We start from the raw sequence: 18553 nt of genomic DNA, 5'->3' as shown, positions 1-18553 counted from the left end.
GGCACTGCTGTGAACCCAACATGAGCTCAAAGATTCCATCAGCAGGAGTCTGTGCTGCTGGATCGGGCTCACTCCAGGAGAGCATTACCTCCATACCCAGCCCAGGCACTGGGGAGAAGGGCAAGGGCTGCATCCCTATATGTGCCAGCATTTGTCCCACCTCTCCCACCTCCCCACATGATCAAATCACACACACACCTCCACCACGGGGGCTCAGGGGGCTGAGAGCTGCTGCAACTGCTGTGCACTGGGCCGAGATGCTCCCGGTGCAAGGAAGGAGCTTTTCCATCCCAGCAGCTGCCCCGGTGGGCTGTGGGTGGTCAGGGATTGCAGGGCCCCCCCAAACGTGCTCATTTGGAGGCAACCCCACCGCACCTGTGTTATGGCCGGGAAGACGGATCACCCCCGGCCCGAGCTGAGCAGGTCCATATTTAAACTGTCCCCATGCTTTATGGGCTGTACCAGAACTGATGCTCAGGCACCGAGGGGCCATTTGTCAATGTTCTAATGGCAGATTACTGTTAATGAATAATATCACCGCTGCCTTTGTATAACAGCTCCCTGCAAAGTGGAAACAGGGCCGCCCGGCCACCGCCACCCAGAGCCTCCCCACTGCCGCCCCCGGGTGACAGCAGGTGGCCTTGTGAGTGGCAGCAGCCATATGGACCGCAGAGATCTCACACAGTCTGGCACTGCTGCTGGCGTCCCCAGCAACCATGAATGGGAGCATTGGGTGCTGTGTCCCCACAGTGGGCTGTGCTGCTCCCTGTGAGCAGGAATGTCACTGTCGGGGCAGGGAGTGACAGCATTTTCCTAGTACACAGAGACAGGCTCTTGTGTCACCTACCCTGTCCACACTGGAGCTGGCAGGGATTTTGTGTCTGATCTGAATCCATCCCCATTATTCTGGTCAAGGTGGGGACACCAGGATGCCCGCCATAGTGGCATCAAGGACGTGTCAGAACCAAGTGCTCCCAGGGATCCACAGGGACGCCAGGGATGGTCCTGCTGAGCTGCTCCCAAATTAATGGCCTCATAATCCTGTGCATGGGGCAAGGGGCTGTGCGTGTCCCGCACAGCCGGCAGGTATATTAGGTGCAGCTGACAGCGACGTGCAGAATATTAAGAATAACTTACCTCATTATCTGCAATTACGTTACTGCCACACACCTCATTTCTTCACGAAGAAAAGAAAATTAGTTTTATATTGACTTCATCCCAGTGCCTCCCTGCCTGCCCCACCACAGAGCACCTGCACAGGCTCTGAAGAGGGGCTGGACACAATTCATACTCATCCTCCCTCAACCTGTGTCTGTCCCAGAGGGACAGGATGCCTGTCCCACTCCCTGCACATTGGGGTCAGCAAGACATCCAAATCCAATTTATCCCAGCAGGGACACTGGAGCAGGAAGGGCCCATCTCTGGCAGTTCCCAGGTCAGTAGGAAGTGCAGCAAAAGGGGACCAGTCTTGACCATCAACCAGCAGCACCTTGGGCACTTTCCTTCTCCCATCCAGGCTGGCCACTGTCACCCCGTAGGAGACAAGATGCTTCCTCCTGTCCTCTGCACTGGGAATCCCTCTTCCCATCACACACCCATCATGGTGGTCCCCTCCCAGGGCAGAGCCGGGTGGCTGGTGCCTCTGCACTGCAAGACACAAGGCTGCTGAGACACCTTCCAGCTCCACAGGCTGCTGGATAGCCTGGCACAGGTGATGCCATGTGGGGAAACCAAGACAGCTGGGCACCCCTGCTGGAGGGAATGGGCAGCAGGGGCTGAGCTGTCTTGCAACATTCCCAACAACTCCTGGAGCCCATGAGTCCAAAGGGTACCAATGTTGCTGGAGCCAAGGGTGACACAGGGTGTACAGAGACCTCAGCTTGTCCTTCAGCCTCTGTGCCTGACCCTGCACTTCCAGCATCCCCTGCCTGTGCAAACAAAGCGAATGCTGCCATCACCCTGCTCCTGGCTGTGGCCACTCACCGTCCAGGAGAGAAAGGGAGCAGCACGCACAGCAATACAGGGAAAAAAGCCAATTTCATCTTTATTAGAAGGAGATTTCTCTTTTAGTAATAAGCACACTTCAAATAATTAGCGTGTTTTACGTAATAATGAAATTATGGAAATGCAGGCCACTTATTCAAGCAAGTCACCATTACCATATTTTTAAATATTAGACTTAATTAGAGTTTATCACTTCAGAGAAGTACGAGGAGTGGAGATTTTTTTCCTTTACAAAAAAAATCCTCATAAAGTGTTTATTAAGAGCGGGTAAGAAGGGGATAATGATCTGTTTGGAAATTAAGGCAATCAAACATTTAATGCTCTGCACTCCTGTAGGCAAAAGCATTCAAATGAGTCAATTATACATCCATTATCCAGGCACGATTAAACAAGGCAGGACGGGGAATTTGTCCTCCGCATCATGCGATTGTCGCGAGGACTTATGTCCACTTAAAGGCAGCTAATAAAACACTAAACTTGGGAAGAAGAGGAAAAGAGGACTGAGCCAAGGGAAGAAAAGGGAAGAGAGGTAGCGGGTCAGCAGGACTGCAGAGGGGTGAGTGTGGGAGGTGGGCAAGGATGGAGCTGTATCTACATTCCAGCCCTTCATAAATCAAAGTAATTAAGTTAACATGAAAATCAACTTCACCATCCCGTTAAATTACAGCATTTGCATATTAGGACTCAAATGAAGTAGGTAGCAGGCAAGGGGGCTGGGAGGGGAGGAGGAAGTGGGGGGGGGGGGATGTTCAGGGGAGAAGGATGGGGAGAAGGGGAGAACCATGCACCAAAAAGGGAACCATTTATTACGGTGAATAACTAATTTCAGAATTTATAGCGCTGGATTTTCGTTCCTGTGCCATTTATATTACAGAAGGAAATTAAGGGGCGGGCAGGAGGCTGGCTGGACATCTTTCTGCGTTATTGCTTGTCTGCCATTTGCAAATCATTATTAATTGTGGCCCGTGTCGCTGGTGCAGCAGGGCAGGGTGCCTGGACAGCCAGAGCAGACACACATATCTCTTCATCAGGACCCCAGCCGCTAGCCCTGGAGAGCCAATTACCCCTCCCTGATTGGTATCAGATAAGGAGGGAATTTTTACAAATTAGGGAATAAATAGAATTTCCACACGTGGAGCAAGGAGGGCTTGAGAGGCAGTAATGAAAAACGATACATCACCATCAGCCAGACAACCCTATTCATACGCCGATGCATTACACTCACTACTCATAATCCCACCGAGTGACAGACAACCGCCGAGCCGGCCGAGCCGGAGGGGAGCACATCTCGATGGCCGGAGCACGGTCTCCAGCCACCGGCGCAGGCCAGGGACGTCTTCGTTCCACCAGCCCCATGGCCCAGCCTCTGCCGTGACCTCAGCCTGCACGGCATCGCTCAGCTGTGGGGGCAGCGGGGACAGATCTCCTGGCACGGGAGCCGTCTCTGCTCTAGAGCCAGCAGGACAAGCCTCCAAACTCAGCCCCAAGTTTGGTGGTTAGATTCACCCAGCTGAATCCAAGCTTCTCACCAGACTCCCACATCCCTGTGGGTAAAGCACATCTTCCCCAAAATTATCCAGTCCAAACTGTGACCCGAAGAAGGCTGTCCCTTCCCTCGGTGGCTCATGGCAGCATCCTGCTATTACAGGATCCCTACCTAATTTCTGAATTATGTTTGTGTTTTTGTACTCTTCAGCCCCCAAATCAGCCCCCACAGCTCTCAGCTTTGCTGCTCAGCCAGCCCTGGGTACCCCAGAGCAACGAAATCCCTGTCACCTTGTGAGCAGCACTGGGCTCAAAAATGACACAGGAGCAAAGGATGTGCTCCTATATGGCTCTGCTCCATTAAGAACGGGCTAAGGATTCAATATCTCCATTTCCCTTAAGCTGCTGAGGCAGCCCCAGTGCCAGCCCTTGTTCAGGGCAGACCCCAGAGCCACCAGCTGCCTGCGTCCCCCACACCAGCACACCCACTTCCCAACCATGGCAGCTCCCTGTGGCAGCACAGTTCTTTTCCTGGGCTGTGACAGTGCTGGATGGCCCTGGGAAAACAGCAGGCATCCAGCTAACGGGTCCTGGCATGTGGCTGGCCTCAGAAAGAGCAAATCCTGGACGTGCAGGGACCCCGCTGACATTCGTAAGCCCAGTTTGCTCTGTGCTCCCGAGTGCCAGAGCTGCGCGCCTCCGCGTCTGTAATTAGCTCTCCCTTATGACAAGCACGTCACTAAACAAAATGCTCGGCAGATCAATCTTGCCTGTAAGTCACGCAGCCTTTAATTTATTCAGCATACAATGTCGCTCCACCGCTGGCTTCCTGTAATTTATACCGTACACTGTCGTGTATTATTTAACTCGTCTGAGTGTTTTACAGCTCCCCTCAAAGTCGCCATGCAAAATAAAGTCACGGCAGGGCACTGGCAAAGTGCAGGGAGGATGCAAACTGCCCTCTTGCTGATACTGGACCCCTGGCCTGGCTCAGGGACAAGGTGACGGTGACAAGTTGCTGCAGAAGTTGGTGGCTCAGACCCTCATGTGGGCGGGAATGCGAATGGAAGATGCATCCCCACAGGAAACCCAGTAAACTGCAGGCTCCAATGCTGGTGATTCCTTAAGAGGAAAGAATGCTGGCAGGGGGGGAGAGGGCAGCAGGACTCTTGTCTGGCCCTGAAAACAGGAGTGAGTTCTACCCCAAAACTGGGGTAAGGACTGGGTTAGACTGGGCTGCAAGGTGGCCAGTAGCTGGTGCAGCTGCTCTGAGCAGCTCATCAAGAGCTTGTCTTTGGCCGTGCAGCTGAATGGAAACAGTCAGTGATGTAGAGCTGGATATCCTCCGCAGGGAAGGTTAAAACCTCTGTTCAGTGTAAAGTTGCCATATCTAAGCACTTATGATCATGATATTTATGGCTAGTTTATTCCAGGCTGTTAAAGGCAGCAGTAGTTATCCACAGATAAAGGGAATTCGACTCCCTTGACACCTTTTCTCCCTGCAGTGAAGGCATGCCTGGCCGGAGCTGGGTGCTCGTGGTGTTGTAACTCATCCGATGGTCCCTGCCAGAGGCAGTATGGGGGGCCAGACATGCAGATGCTTAGCATGGCAGGGATGGTGGCTCTGTTTTTCCTCTGTGGGAATCTTGGGTACAGACATGGGAGATGCTGTCTCCCTGCCCCTGACTGATGCTGCTTGGACCAGGTGGTCCCTGTGCTGCAGGGAGCAGTTTGGTTTGACCTCCACCACTGCTGCTGGCTCTGTTCCACATCCAGCTTCTGACACCCAGTCCCACCACTGGGATTGGGACCCTAATTAGGAAGAAATTTCAAGGTAGAGATGAGTGAGTTTATAAAGCTAGGTTTCTCCTGCCTGAGTGACATGAGATGTCAGAGAAAGGAAATAAAAGGCAAGAATGTAATTCCAGTGCTGCCAAGAGTGTGTCGCAAGTCCTAATGGAAAGTTCTCCTGCTCTTTAAAGCTTGGTCAGATGGCCTAGTTATTGCTTTAAAAGGACCAAGAATCAAACTGCGATGCTGCACTCGAAGCCTTCAAATAAAGCGAGCTGTGTTTCTGCAAGTCCAGCGAGGCAGAGGCAGGCGATTACACAGAGGAGGGCAGGTCTCTCTATCTTGGAGGGAGACCTACCTATTTTTAAACATTAGCTGTAAATCAGCAGCTCACCTCTTTGTCTAACCCAAACCCTCTCTTGCCTTCTGGAGGAGAGATCAAACACCAGCCCTGCTGCCATTGTTTCTCTCCCAGCGAGATGGATGCGGGACTGTAATCTTCCCACAAAGCTGCATGCTTCAAAGGTATCAAAAGTGCTTATTGAAAGTCCTTGGAAAGTAATTTAACACCATCCCAAAAGGCTGGAAAAATCAGCACTGGCAGCTCAAAATATAGCCTGGCAAAGGAGATGGCCCCCTGTTCAACATAGTCTGTTGGCAGCTGCACACAGCGCCAGGGTGCTTGGGCACGTAGACCTGCCACCTCCCTGGGCTGTGCCTGCTCTGGTGCTGTCTGGTCTCCTGTCAGAAAGATAGCCAGGTGAGCCAGAGCTGGGGGACTCTGTGAGGGTGCATGGGACTGTGTCCCCACTAAGGGCTTTGCTGGGCCAGAGATGTCCTCATGTGGTGTGGACAGAGGGCATCTGTCTGCCCCAGGCTCTGCTCCCCTTGTTGAGCCAGAGAGCCCTGCACTGTCCCAGAGGTAAGATTTCAGGCTTGCCCCTGGAACATAAAAATCACTCTGTGGCTTTTCCAGCCATCTCAGCAACTGCTGGAGCAGCAGCTTTGTACAAGGCGTGCCCAGACTGCTGGACTGGAGAGAGCCACCTGCAAAGTGGATGTGTGACAGTCCTTACTTGGTGCAGACAAGGATGTCAGCCAGACCTGCAAAGCCATGTAAGAGAGCCGTGTGCTGTGTGAGATAGAGCTGCATATCTCTGCAGGGATGGGTGGCACACGTGCCTTCCCACGAGTGCATTCGTGCAGCAGGCACATGCTCACAGCCACAGCAGCATGAGGGCTGTGCTCCTCTGTATGTCCCCCAGCCAGTCCCTGCTCCTGACCTCAGGCAATGCAAGGGACCCTGGGGCTGCATCTCATCTGAATGGTGCAGGCTCCCGTGGAAAGGGGCAAGGGATGGAAATTAACGCTCCAGCCTCCGTCTCATCCTGCCCATTAGCGGGGTGTTTTACTCCGGATCATTAAATATGTATATCTTATTACACGCCTTGTTACAGTATTGAGCTCTATTGACTGATAATAAATTCCAAGCATCATCCTGGTCATAAATTTATCTGGAGATGATGAAGACTCAATAATCTAGTCATGCAGATAATATGATAGGGCCTTAAAAAAGATCATTACATTATATGCTAAAATTAAAAGTGAAATACACTTTATTAACACTGTTTCCACACTTGGGGCCATTACTTGTTATATCCCCTCTTGCCCTCCCAGCAACCAGCATGCCATCCCTCAGGTCAGGCAGAAAAGGCGAAGTAAGGCAGAGCTGCCACAGCTCTACCCTAGCAGGAACCTGGCAGAAGGGTATAGGGCAGGGCAGGGCAGGTGGCACAGACAGGACGTCCCAGCTTGACTCAAAGATGTCGGGTCCTGCCTGGTACAGCACTGCTGCCCTGCCCATTGGGCCATGGCTCCTGAGCATCCAGGTATTTCAACAAACCTCCACCTGATGGGGCCTGCAGGCCCCGGCTGCAGTCATTGGGACAAAAGACAGCCTTGTGTCCCACATTTAGAAGGGAAACATAACTTTCTGCAGCTTCAGGTCTCCTGAGAAAGCTGCCCACCCACTGGGGTTAATGCAACAGCTCCCACCTGGCAGCTTCTCTCCCACAAGCTCGGGCAAGCTGCAGAGCCAAGACAGGGGTCTCTACTCATGCCTGGCCATGCTGCAGTGGAACAGAGAGGTACAGAGCAGAAATGGGGATGTGGGTGCAGCGGGTGACCCTTGGAGAGAGGAGGGCTCCCAGCACCCCCAGCACCCCAGCGCCAGTCTCACTGAGCTGTCCCTTGGTGAGATGATGAGGGCTGGGCAGCTCCCAACCACCTGCCCCAGGGCCTGGGGTTGGCCCCTTTCTTCCACTGGCCTTCCAAAGACATTCCTCTTCTTTAATACGGTCACAGCCATTTAAACTCCTCTGATGAGGCCAGGTGGCTCATGCCCTCCTGCGTGGCAGAGCAGGCCAGGCCCGGCCATGCTCTCACCTGCAGATCAATGGCACACAGCAAGTTTAAAGCATCCCCACCCCAGCCCCCCTTCCTTCGGCCACCTTCCTCTCCAGACACGCAAGGTGACAAGCGCTGGGGGACCCAAGGATCAATGCTGCGACACGGATCGGCTGCCGAGAAAAACCAATTGCAGATCAGATGGAAACCGACTTCTTCTTGTATCTGCCCGGCTCTCTCAGGGATAGATTGGCTGGAGAAATCCGATGGTGAGAAGAGACAAAGGGGGAGGTGATGGGGAGAGGAGGAAAGGGCTGATAATGCTCCTGCCGCGGCTCTAATCTGTGACAGCCCGAGGATTTGCTGAAAACCATTATCACACTGCTCTCCCTTCTCTTGTCCCTGATAAAGCCTCGGCTAATCTGTTTGTTGCAGGTATTGAACAATGCATTTAGCGAAGCAAGGGGTGTGTGTGCCCGCCGAGCACATTTTTTTCCCCTGCACTTCTGCCTCACTGAGAGGGGGAGCAGGGAGGGCAGGGATGGTTTTGGGTGCAGACTTGGCTGAAGTGCCATGCCTGGCACAGGGAAATATTTCTGCTGACTGCCCTTAGCGAGTTTTGGAAGCGTTTCTCTAGGCGCTGTGCTCCATCTTTAAAATGCCGTCGCAGAGGGCGATGAGCGAAGCCCTGGCGATGCAGCAGTGCCCTGAGAATCCCAGCAGGAATTCCACCGCACACCCAGCCTCACTCCCATGGGGCACAGCAGCCGAGATGGGGAGACACAGGGAGTCTGTACCCCGGGAACAGCTCCCAGGCCACTCATCTGCCGGAGTTTGGCTCGACTACTGCCTGCCTGTCCCAGCGCTGACCTCGTCCCTCCCCTTTGTGAGAGGCGCTTTCTCCGGGGAGAAGAGATAATTCAGTGGCTGTGAAAGCCCAGACCTGGGGCTCCCGCAGCCGCCTGTTACAAACAGTTCTAGTGGAACATTAATTATAGTAATTTAGCTGTGGAACACTAACTGCAGCCAGTGCAATAGCATTCAGTACATTAGCGGCTATAACCCACTCCTTAAAAAAGACATTTGGTTACTGACAGCTGATAAAATGAGTTGTGAAGCATAACCAAAGGGGAAAAAAAACCAAACAGAAGTGTGCTGGGAGCGAGCTGTGGGGTGGGAGGGTGGAGGGCGGCACCCCACAGGGTACTAGGGGTCACAGGAGGTGCAGGCGGAGGGGTAGGATGTGTCGGGGGAGCCGCAACAGGCACCTTCCAGCCCGGCACATGGCCCACGGGCCAGCGGGCTCCCAGAGCCTCGGGCAGGGCGAGGCGAGGCGGGGGCACGGCTGCGACTCGGCAGTATGTCAAACAGAAGGACATTTCCTTCTCTCTCCCAGCCGCCGCCCCAGGGCACAATCCACCTATATTCAATCTTTACTCCACTACACATGTTTCCTTTCCAGCCTTGGATTATTTTTTATCATCAAATTACTGTGGTGATAAGATGGAGTAGATGTGATAGCGAGCAGAGCGTTTGTCCTCCCCTCTTTCCCCCGCCTCCCGCAGCATTCCTCCTTCCTCCACCACCCCCAGCCTCCTGCCCTGCGCAGGCAGGATGGTACCCAAATATCAGGGGGTGAGGAGAGACCCTCTCTGCAGCTGGATTCGCTGGCTGGGACCAACCTGTGGCTGACAGTGAGTGCCTGGGTGGAGACAGGCTGCAGGTGGCCATCAAGCAGTCTGGGAAAACTTGCAGGTGTCGTGGTGTGGGGCCTCGCCAGCAGCTGGAGCCCAGCATCCACTCCCCACTGCTCTGCCACAGCACCTTGACTCCCTCAGAGTCAGCATGGCACCAGAGGTGTGACAGCACAGTGACACCGGTGAGGCAGCAGGGACACAGGGAGCCCTGGTGCAGGGGTGGCCAGGAAAAGTACAGCCATGCTGTTATCAGCCCGAGAAGCGCTGCGAGGCCCTGCTGTGATGAATCCTCCCCTTCTCCTTGTTTACTCCAGTCTGCAACAAATGAGTCCCTGTCTGTCCAGGGATAGCTCATCTGGAGGAATGCTCTTTCAGACCTCTCCCTCTAATCCCTATTAATTTAAATAATGCTTGCCCACTCTTCTCAAACTATTTATTATTTATCAGGTTTGTTTATTTGTAGCTAACAGGTAGCGCTCAGCATGCGTCCCCGGCACAGGGACAGGGGCTGTTCATCACACTGGCTCCCCTGCCATCCACCATCCGTCAATTACTCCTGCTTCCTTTAATTAGTAATGAGGACTAATATCTCTGCCTGGGATGGTGGCTGAAGCGGAACTTCCCTCCGGTGGCATCCGAGCAGCACAAGGGAGGGGATGAAAAATAAATAACTGCGCCAGGCTGTGGCTGCTGCTCCCGACCAAGTAGGGGTGCTCAGCAAACCCACACACCCCTTCACAGAGAGGGTCTGATTCCCTGTACACCAGAGGCTCCTACCCAGCAGGGCAGGGGAGGTGATGCCTGCCAGGTGCCGATCCACGGGTACCCTTTCCTGCACAGCAGGGCTATCCCAAACCACGAGGAAGCCCCTGCTGAGTCCCAGATGCTGAACTCTGCATGGGTATCAGCAAGGGGAAGCCTAAATTAAATGCCTATTAGAGCCTCTGGCCTCGTCTGGCAGGCCCAGGGAGCTCTGTATCAGAACATGCCATCCAGAGGCAGCCTAATAGCGAAGGCAGCACATGATATAAATGGAGCCCCTTTGATTTATTGACTGGGAGAAGTTTTTACACGATAGCCCATTAAGACGGACGGCTCTGTTTACAGCCAGGCCATCTAGCTATAGGGACCCTGCACTGGATGGTGTGTTTTGCTATTGCTCTTCAGGCAGACATCTCATTAAGGGGAACAGCATATGGAGCTCTTTGGATCTATACTTCACGAGTCCTGAGGGAGGCTTTTACCATTTTTAATAAGCGGGCAAGGTTAGCAAACCTGCAACGCAGTGACCTCCCCTCCCTGTGCGATGGATCTCCCTGAAACGCAAAGAGCTGGACTCACCGGGTGCATGTGGGACTCCATAAATCACCTCCCCACTGCCATCCAGGGAAACCAGCTGGGGGGATGTCAATGGGAGTATGAAGAAGGCAACACCATAGCCAAAACGGGATGGCAGCCATGCATGGCTCAGACAAACACAGTGGGGGCAGGCAGCTTGGTGGGCAGTGGTGTGCAGTGTGCCCTTGCCCACTGTGCTGGTCGGGTGATGGGCATCACGTGGGTGACTCAGATGGCAAAGGTGCTTTAAGCAGATAGCGTTAACATGATAGCCCACAGTGAAGGAAACAAAATCCCCAGCTGGATGTTGAGGGGGGATTATTCCGTATTCAGTAACATGGCTGTTTAGGAGAACAAGTAATCTCTGTCAAAGAACTCCGGCTCTTCTCCAATCTGATAAAGCCCTGCAGCCTACAGGCAAGCTGATCCCTGAAGGGGCTGCCACGGATGAATGCCATGGGCTGGAGCTGCTAAGGCAGGAGGAAGATCAGGAAGGCAGGGACGTGAGGAGAGCCACCATGGGATACGGTGGACATGCTGCAAACAGCTCACCCAGAACACTTTTCCAAAGCAGAAGGGCTTGTGTAAAGTTTAGGTGTTACTGCTCAGGCAACTCTTATACCCCTAGGGACATAGCACAGACACATGGCCTCGAGGCACTGGTAACACAAGCTAATATCAGAACTCCCACCATATCCTCCTGGCCTGGGCACACAGCTGTGTGCCCACTCACTCCCCAACAACAGCTACCTGGCTCCTGCCCATCAGCCAAACCTCAAACCCCTGTTTTCAACTCTTGTAGTACCAGCTGAGTACTATAATCATCACCAATCAATAGCATTTAACTTAAGACATCCAAAATTCATACCAGGGAAAAACCATCAGAAAAGCAGGGAACTGAAAATGTCATTGTTTCCTTTGAAAAGTCTGCTTAACTCTGGTTGGGAAAGAGGGAAGGCAAAGAAGGACAAACAGACAGACATTGTGGTGTATTTGGGCTGCTTCCCAGCAATTCTCTCACAAACAGTCTGAGCATCTTTGAAATGAAATTTTGTAGGCGATTAGCTCGCAATGTGAACTTAATTGCTTTTGGTATTTAAAAAAACCCATTAAATTAAATGGCCGAGATATTGAGGCTTAAGCAATGGCTGCTTCTAATGCACAGTAACTACCATCCCCATTAAAGGAACACCACATCCAGCAGCAGAATGCGCAGACCCATGTGACGTGCCCGGTGTGGACTGAACCCTCCCTCCCTGCTCACGCTCTGTGGGCGAGTGGATCTTCAACAGCCATCAGAAGAAAGCTCAGAGCAAGGCTGGCATGGAGCAGCAGCATGCCAAGCTCCTGGTTCACCAAACCTTCCTTGCTGGACAAGACAAGCCAGACCTTGTCTGGAAGCCAAGGGAGCACCGGGCTCCTTCAGCTTGACAAGAGAAGCAGCTGGAGTGGCACAGTGCCACACTGCAGGACACGTGAGTCTTGCTCTTCCAGGACATGAAAGTGATGTCCACCAATCCACTTTGATTACTGTTCCTTGGGGATCCCACAGTGCTCGCACTGCTCACACTCAGAGTGTGGCAGGTGCACAGCTCCCACGGTGACTATGAAGTGATGGGAGCTTGGTTGGTACCATTTATCCCCACAGACAGCCCCAAAGCTGGTACCTCGCACCTCTTTACAACAGCACTGTGCAAAGGAGCTCTCCTTCACCACAGGACTGGCATCACTGCCCTGCTTTGCATTTAGTGCCACAACACAGCAGTGCTTTCACCTTACTTTACTTGTTTGTTTAAATTATTTACACTCCTTAGATGCAAGATTACTCTCCAAAAGGAGCATCCTTTTGGCTGCTGCAGCTTTAAAATGACTTGCATCCATCACTCAATCGCTTTCAGGTCAAACACACGCTCCTGACTTAATGACCACATTTCCGCAGCAACAAATCTGTCACCGCTGTTTGTTTAAAGCCAACAATCTGTAGGAGCACTGTGTGCAAGGATTGAATTAACTCAGCATCCGAATGACTGTGGTGCCAGATCATTCAAATTGCACCTTTCCTGAGATCTTCCAGCAATGTTAATTAATGTTCCTTGGGTGATGTAAAACATGCTGCAGTGCACAGGGTTGCTGGAGAGAGCAAAGCCTGACCCCTGTAGGCCTATAGACATGGGAGCTGTGTTCTTGGCTGCCCCGACCCCAGGTGCACATGGGGGATGTCTGCTGGGAACAAGGAGGGGCTGGTGGCTTCCCCTTGCTCTGATGTGACCTACCATGATTTTCCCCAAAATTTAGTGATTCAGCTGAAATATTCCACGCTGGATGTTCAACTCACACTGAATTCTTTTCCTAGGAAATTCCAGCACGAACCATTAATACATTACCATCAACAAGAATGACAAGAATGTCACTATTTCATTTAAATTCCAGTTACTTGTCAGTGCAAGCTTTTTTTGTATATACCCTGATGTTTCAGAACAAAGCCTTGAAGTCTGTTGGGAAGGTGATTTTGGGAACCTGGAATGTTTTGGATTTCCCATCAGAATCAAGCCAGCTTTGGGCAAAGACAGCTACATGTGGCCCTGGGCAGCTGCACGTGCACTGACACCCATCCCAATGCTGGCCCCTGCTCCCAGCTGCTGCAACTCCCCTGGCACCCATGCTAAACACCTGCATGGGAAGTGGGGAGCCAGCTCTCAGTGCTGGATAACTTCCTCAGGAAGTGCAAGGGAGGAAACTGTTTCATTGAAACACTTGCACCAACAAGAGCTGGAGTCAAGGGACAGACAAGCAGGAGGAAACAGTGATGAGGTGTGGAGGCCGGGGAGCTAGTGGGGCTGGTGGTGGGAACAGCTGAGATGATAGTAGGGCATGGGGGAAGAGACTGGGACAAGAAAACAAGGACAAAGAGCTGGTGTCTGGATCGAGAGGCGGATTGATCTTGACAAGACGTGCAGAGAAGGACAGAGGGAGGGGGATTCAATCCAACACCAAACCACCTAGGTCTCCTGCTACCATCCACAGCCTCCAGCTACTCCAGCTCTTGCCCACCAGCAAGTCCCTGGCCATGCTCCCTGTTTTGTTGTGGTATTCACATCTCCATGGACCCAGAACTGAGGTCCAATGAAACGTCCTAACCTGGAGAGCTGGAGCCCTCCCCCAGCCTCCACCTGTCTTGCTGCAGTTAATTGGGCCACTGCTCCAATCTCTACCGGCCATTGATTTAAATTCAGCTCCAATTTTCTTCTTTGACCTTCTCTCCTCCAGACCCTCCTCGCAAACAGAACACAAATCCTCAAACACTCTCTTCATTTTTCCCTGCCATATTCCAGCATGCCCCAGTCCCATGGTGGAGAATGTGATAACTGGTGCCTGTTTGAGCCTAGACACTCATGCACAATGATGGGCACACAGCTGCCTGCAGAGACCTTCCCCAGAGCACACTCACCCCAGCTCCAGCATGGAAATGGAAGTGGTGATGCTCTGATATCATCCAAATGGCAAGAGAAAAGCATGATAAGGGGACTTCCAGATGGTTTCCTGGAAAGGACAGCTGCCTTTCTTCTAGGAGTCTGTGAATCCAAGGAGGGCATGTGGGAGTGCTCCTGATTGTGCCTGGGTCTCACCTACTACTGGTTTTGCACCCAGCACCCATCCCACTGGGGGGATCTTCTGCTCACGTGAAAACTGATCCCTTTGTGCTGAGCCCCAGCCCTCTGTGGGCTGGGATGCTCCAAAAGCAAGGTAAGGAGATGAGCCAGCCTTGAGCTAGGGGAAGATCTCTCCCTTGCTGTGTCTCTGGGGCCATGGATCAGGCACAGAGACCAGGAGCACTGACTCTCAGCTCCGTTATGCCCCTGGTGCTCTGTGCTGTGATCTGGAAGGGGAGCCAGCCACTCGGAAGCAGTTAAAATCATATTACAGTGTGCTGGTGCAGACAAGTAGGGGAGGTGAGGGTCCAAGACAGTGCCTTGGAGATGTCCCTCACAGAGGGACACTGCCAGCACCATGAGGAACGGCGGAGGACTTGCCAGGGGGGCTCAGGATGGGAAAATCATCATCCCTTAACACCCACGCCATCCTGGCCCCAAAATGGGTGTAAAACCTCTGCGAAGGCTCCTTTCTCAAGAAATCCTGGATGCCAAATTTCAGAGCTCCAGGGGTCCTTCTTTTCCTGGCAGCAATTCACTATGTAAAGAGGCTGGATATTTATAATTATGCTCAAAGTGGCCACTTTGAAAATCTATATATCTCTAGGCTCCCTGTACATCATAATGTCAAGTCTGTGAATGGAGGCATCCATCAGAGACCTCACATCACAGACCTCGAAGCTGTGATAAACACTCAGGAAATGCTCGCTGAACCCCGCGCCCCATTGCTGCCTTCAGGGCAAGAGACTTGGTCTTTGGTGGCTGCCCCCCATGGTGACTCCTCCAGGAGAGATGCCACTGAGTGTTCCTGAGTCACTGCTCCCAGATGGGGATGGGGGCAAGGTCTGAATTCCTCTAAGCCAAAGCCTTTCCTTCTGACCCTTGCTGTCCTCCAGGAAAGGGGGGCTTTCCTTCAGGTGGAATCATCCAAGCCATCACCCCATTTCCACACTGCCTGCAAAAAGACAGCTTCCAACTCTCTGTATCTGGGAAAGCCCCAGTGCTGGGAGTGTGGTGAATACAGGAATAAGATACACCCTTCAAATGCCAGCTCCACTCTCGGCCATCCCCACCTCTTGGCCCCATCAATCCTAGGATAGCCTAAATCTGACTGAGAAAGACTAGGTCAGTGACAAATGCAGGGCTCAGTCCCCATTCTCAGCAGAGAAGACATTGCAGGGAGCTCAGCTCTCTTCTCCAGTACAGCAAGCATTAGGATTAATCCCAACATTGCACTCCAGCCTGCTGCCCCACCATGCCCAGGGAGTTTCTATGGCATCTTTCCCAGTGTAAGGACACAAAGTCCCCCTTCTTTGAGCCACCTCCTCGAGAAGTGGGGCCGGTGACCTGCCAGTGAGATGCCTGCTGGAGAACAGGAATGCCCCTCTCTGCTGACAGCATGGTGAGAGGATGCACAGTCTTTGCTGACGCTTTGCCCAGGCTGTTTTTAAAAATTTATTACTCTGTTGCAACATGAAAAATAAGACAGAGAAGTAATCATTAGTATAACTATAACTCCCCGTGCAATAGTCCCACTTGTAAATTGAGATTTATGATTGCAGCTGCCGATATTTTAGAGGCCAGAGCAGGCAGTGGTGGCAGTACAACCCAGCTACACGCTGCCCCACCGCAGTTACAGTTTATCACAATCTGCAGAGATTATTGCAATGAATAATACACAACAGGCTGGCAGTGAAGAACTATTCCCGATCAAACGCTTCTGTAAACAACTGAATAAATAATATTGCTCAGCTCCTCTTTAGAGCCCTTAGAGGCCCAGGGAAATCTCTCATTACTCAGCAAGAGAGGCAGCAGGGGGCTTGGAGATGCCGTGAGGAAGGGATGCAATGACTCTGGGCAGGCACTGGACATCCCAGGTATGGGCACTTGTCAAGCAGACAATTCATTCTCTCATTTTCTGTCAGAAAAGGAGGTTGAGACATTGAAGAGACCTGCTCATGGTACCATGGTTCCACATGCAGCCATGAATAACTTGCTTGGACAGACTAATGCATGCAAGCTCAGAGAGGTATTGCTGTCCTCTCTTCTGCTTGGCAAGGCTTTTGCTCACTTCTGATATTGATTTGGCAGCAGGTAAAGAGCAAGTTGTGTGGCAGTCTGGCCCGCAGGCAGATGAACCCCACCCACAGCAGGGATGGGACATTTGGGACCGAGCCCACTGGCAGCAGAGCTCCGTGTGCTCCCTGAAATGTCACTAAGTAATGCAATGTGATCGGGGTTGTGTGCCAACAGTTGCAGAAAGGGCATTTCTTACACAGCTTGAAAGGATAAAGTTCAGCTCCACAATGCCCCAGGTTCCCCCACCACAGTGAGCTCTGGCTCGGTTGCCACACTATGCTGCCACAGGTATCAGGTCTGCAGAAACTCTCACCCAGAGGGGGAGCAGGGAGGACTCATGCCTTCCCTAGCACCCATCATGCAGAGGTGCTTTATTTACTCTCCAAATGTCTATACTCAAAATACAGTCAGCGCGGGAAGAGGACTTCAAGGGAGCTATCGAAGAGCTATAATCCTCCGTGTGCTATAAACCAGCTCTGCAGCAACTCTCCAGTGTTTCAGATCCTTCATACTATGCTTTTCATGTGGGATGGGTGCCCATGTGCCTCTGGCCCAACACCTGCAGGCAGGGAACAGCCCTGTGCATCTGTGTCCTGCCTGCTCCAGGACCAGACTCTCACTTGTGTCCTCCCTACAGGCTCTACCCACAGCTGGACTGGGGAAAGGCAAGAGGAGAAAAGCGGGAAAGTTTGCATCCCTGCATCCACTGCTCTACAGTGCCTCTATGTGCAGCAATCAGCTCCAATTAATCCCCCCTCAGCTTGGCCCGCCCGCTTCATTACCTCCCCTTGATGAGAACCATCAGTGGGGCCTGTAGGATTTTGCTAATTAGCCTCACTTCGTTTATCATTTCCATTTTCTCCCAGAGACGCTTGGCTTGCTGGGCGACAGCTTCATCTCCTGCTGAAACAATGCGGCCCCTTCTGTGCCTGTCTCACTTAGCGCTGTCACCGCAGCCATTATGAAATTGGGGTTTCATTTACACACTAATTAAACATTACAGCTTGTTCACAATTACAACATGGGGATGAGGAGGTAACTAATTACTTAAGAAATGAGCTAACATTTATCTCTGATTCTTCCCCCCGCCCTACCCCACCGCCCCCCTCTCCAATCAAGATTAGAAATTGTTGTTGCATGGCGGCAGCCTAGCAGGCCCCTGCCCGTCTCTCTGTGTGCCTCGTCCCTCTTAGGGGACTGTACTGAGACCCTGGCCCAGGGACAATCCATCAACCCCTAATTGCAGCCAGGATTACGGGGGGCTGTGGCAGTGATGTGTGGCACTGTGCCAAACAGGCTGCACAGGGACAAACTGCGATGCTAGGGATGCATTCATGCCACCTTGATCTGCCCAGCAATGAGATGTCCCTGGGACAGCCCAACCACAGTGGTGACAGGGACTTAGGTATTCCCTGGGCATCACCTCCCAGGCTCTTGCCCATTGGGGGAAGGCCTGGCTCTGCACAGAGGCTGGGGATGCAAACACACCCATGTCTCTGCTGATGGGCAACTCATCCTGAAAAGACATTTTCTTGAGGGAGGAATTAACATTTAAAACTGAGAACCATTAGAGTAAATAAACCAGGCTGTCACTCAGATCAAAAGGCAATGCAAAGTGTGGGCTTGGGACAAAATGGGCCCTGGGGAGCAGGCAAGGAGAAAAAGGGGCAGGCATCCCTTCATTCATCCTTAAGGATGAGATGGGCAGGACAGTGTTCAGCCCAGCAGGGCTGGGTGCTGCCACCAAGAGAGCAACAGCCTCCTTGCATAGGCAGCTGCCATGGAGCTGCCATGTGCTGCTGTTGCAGGCCAGCAGTCCCTCTGGTCCTCATCTCCCTGCAGTGCATGCAGGTGGCAGAGGCTGCGTGCAGTGACCAGAGAGCTACACATGGGTTAGAGGACAGTGGAGATAGGTGACAGTCACCAGGATCATCTTGAGATGGTGCATGGCTGCCTGCAAGGCAGCTAGCCAGCTGATGGGAGACAGGTTGGAGAGCCCAGAGATGCTGCTGGAGAGCCCAGAGATGCTGCTGCAGAGCCTGAACGCTGCTGCAGGCTCTGGAAAAAGGACCCACAATTTTCAAAACGTAAGAGGCTCCCCCC

General features: G+C 52.5%; 1 protein-coding gene across 3 annotated transcripts in view; it reads right to left on the bottom strand.

The window, feature by feature from the left end:
• ERI3 (ERI1 exoribonuclease family member 3) overlaps positions 1-18553 on the bottom strand; it is a 130669-nt gene that overhangs the window by 5664 nt on the left and 106452 nt on the right. The gene's annotated exons all lie outside the window — the stretch shown is intronic.

Source organism: Sturnus vulgaris, chromosome 9, assembly GCF_052056855.1.
Source record: "Sturnus vulgaris isolate bStuVul1 chromosome 9, bStuVul1.hap1, whole genome shotgun sequence".
In the NCBI taxonomy this organism is placed as follows: Eukaryota; Metazoa; Chordata; class Aves; order Passeriformes; family Sturnidae; genus Sturnus; species Sturnus vulgaris.
Note: the sequence above shows the minus strand (reverse complement) of the source record. Positions and strands in the feature narration are given on the sequence as shown.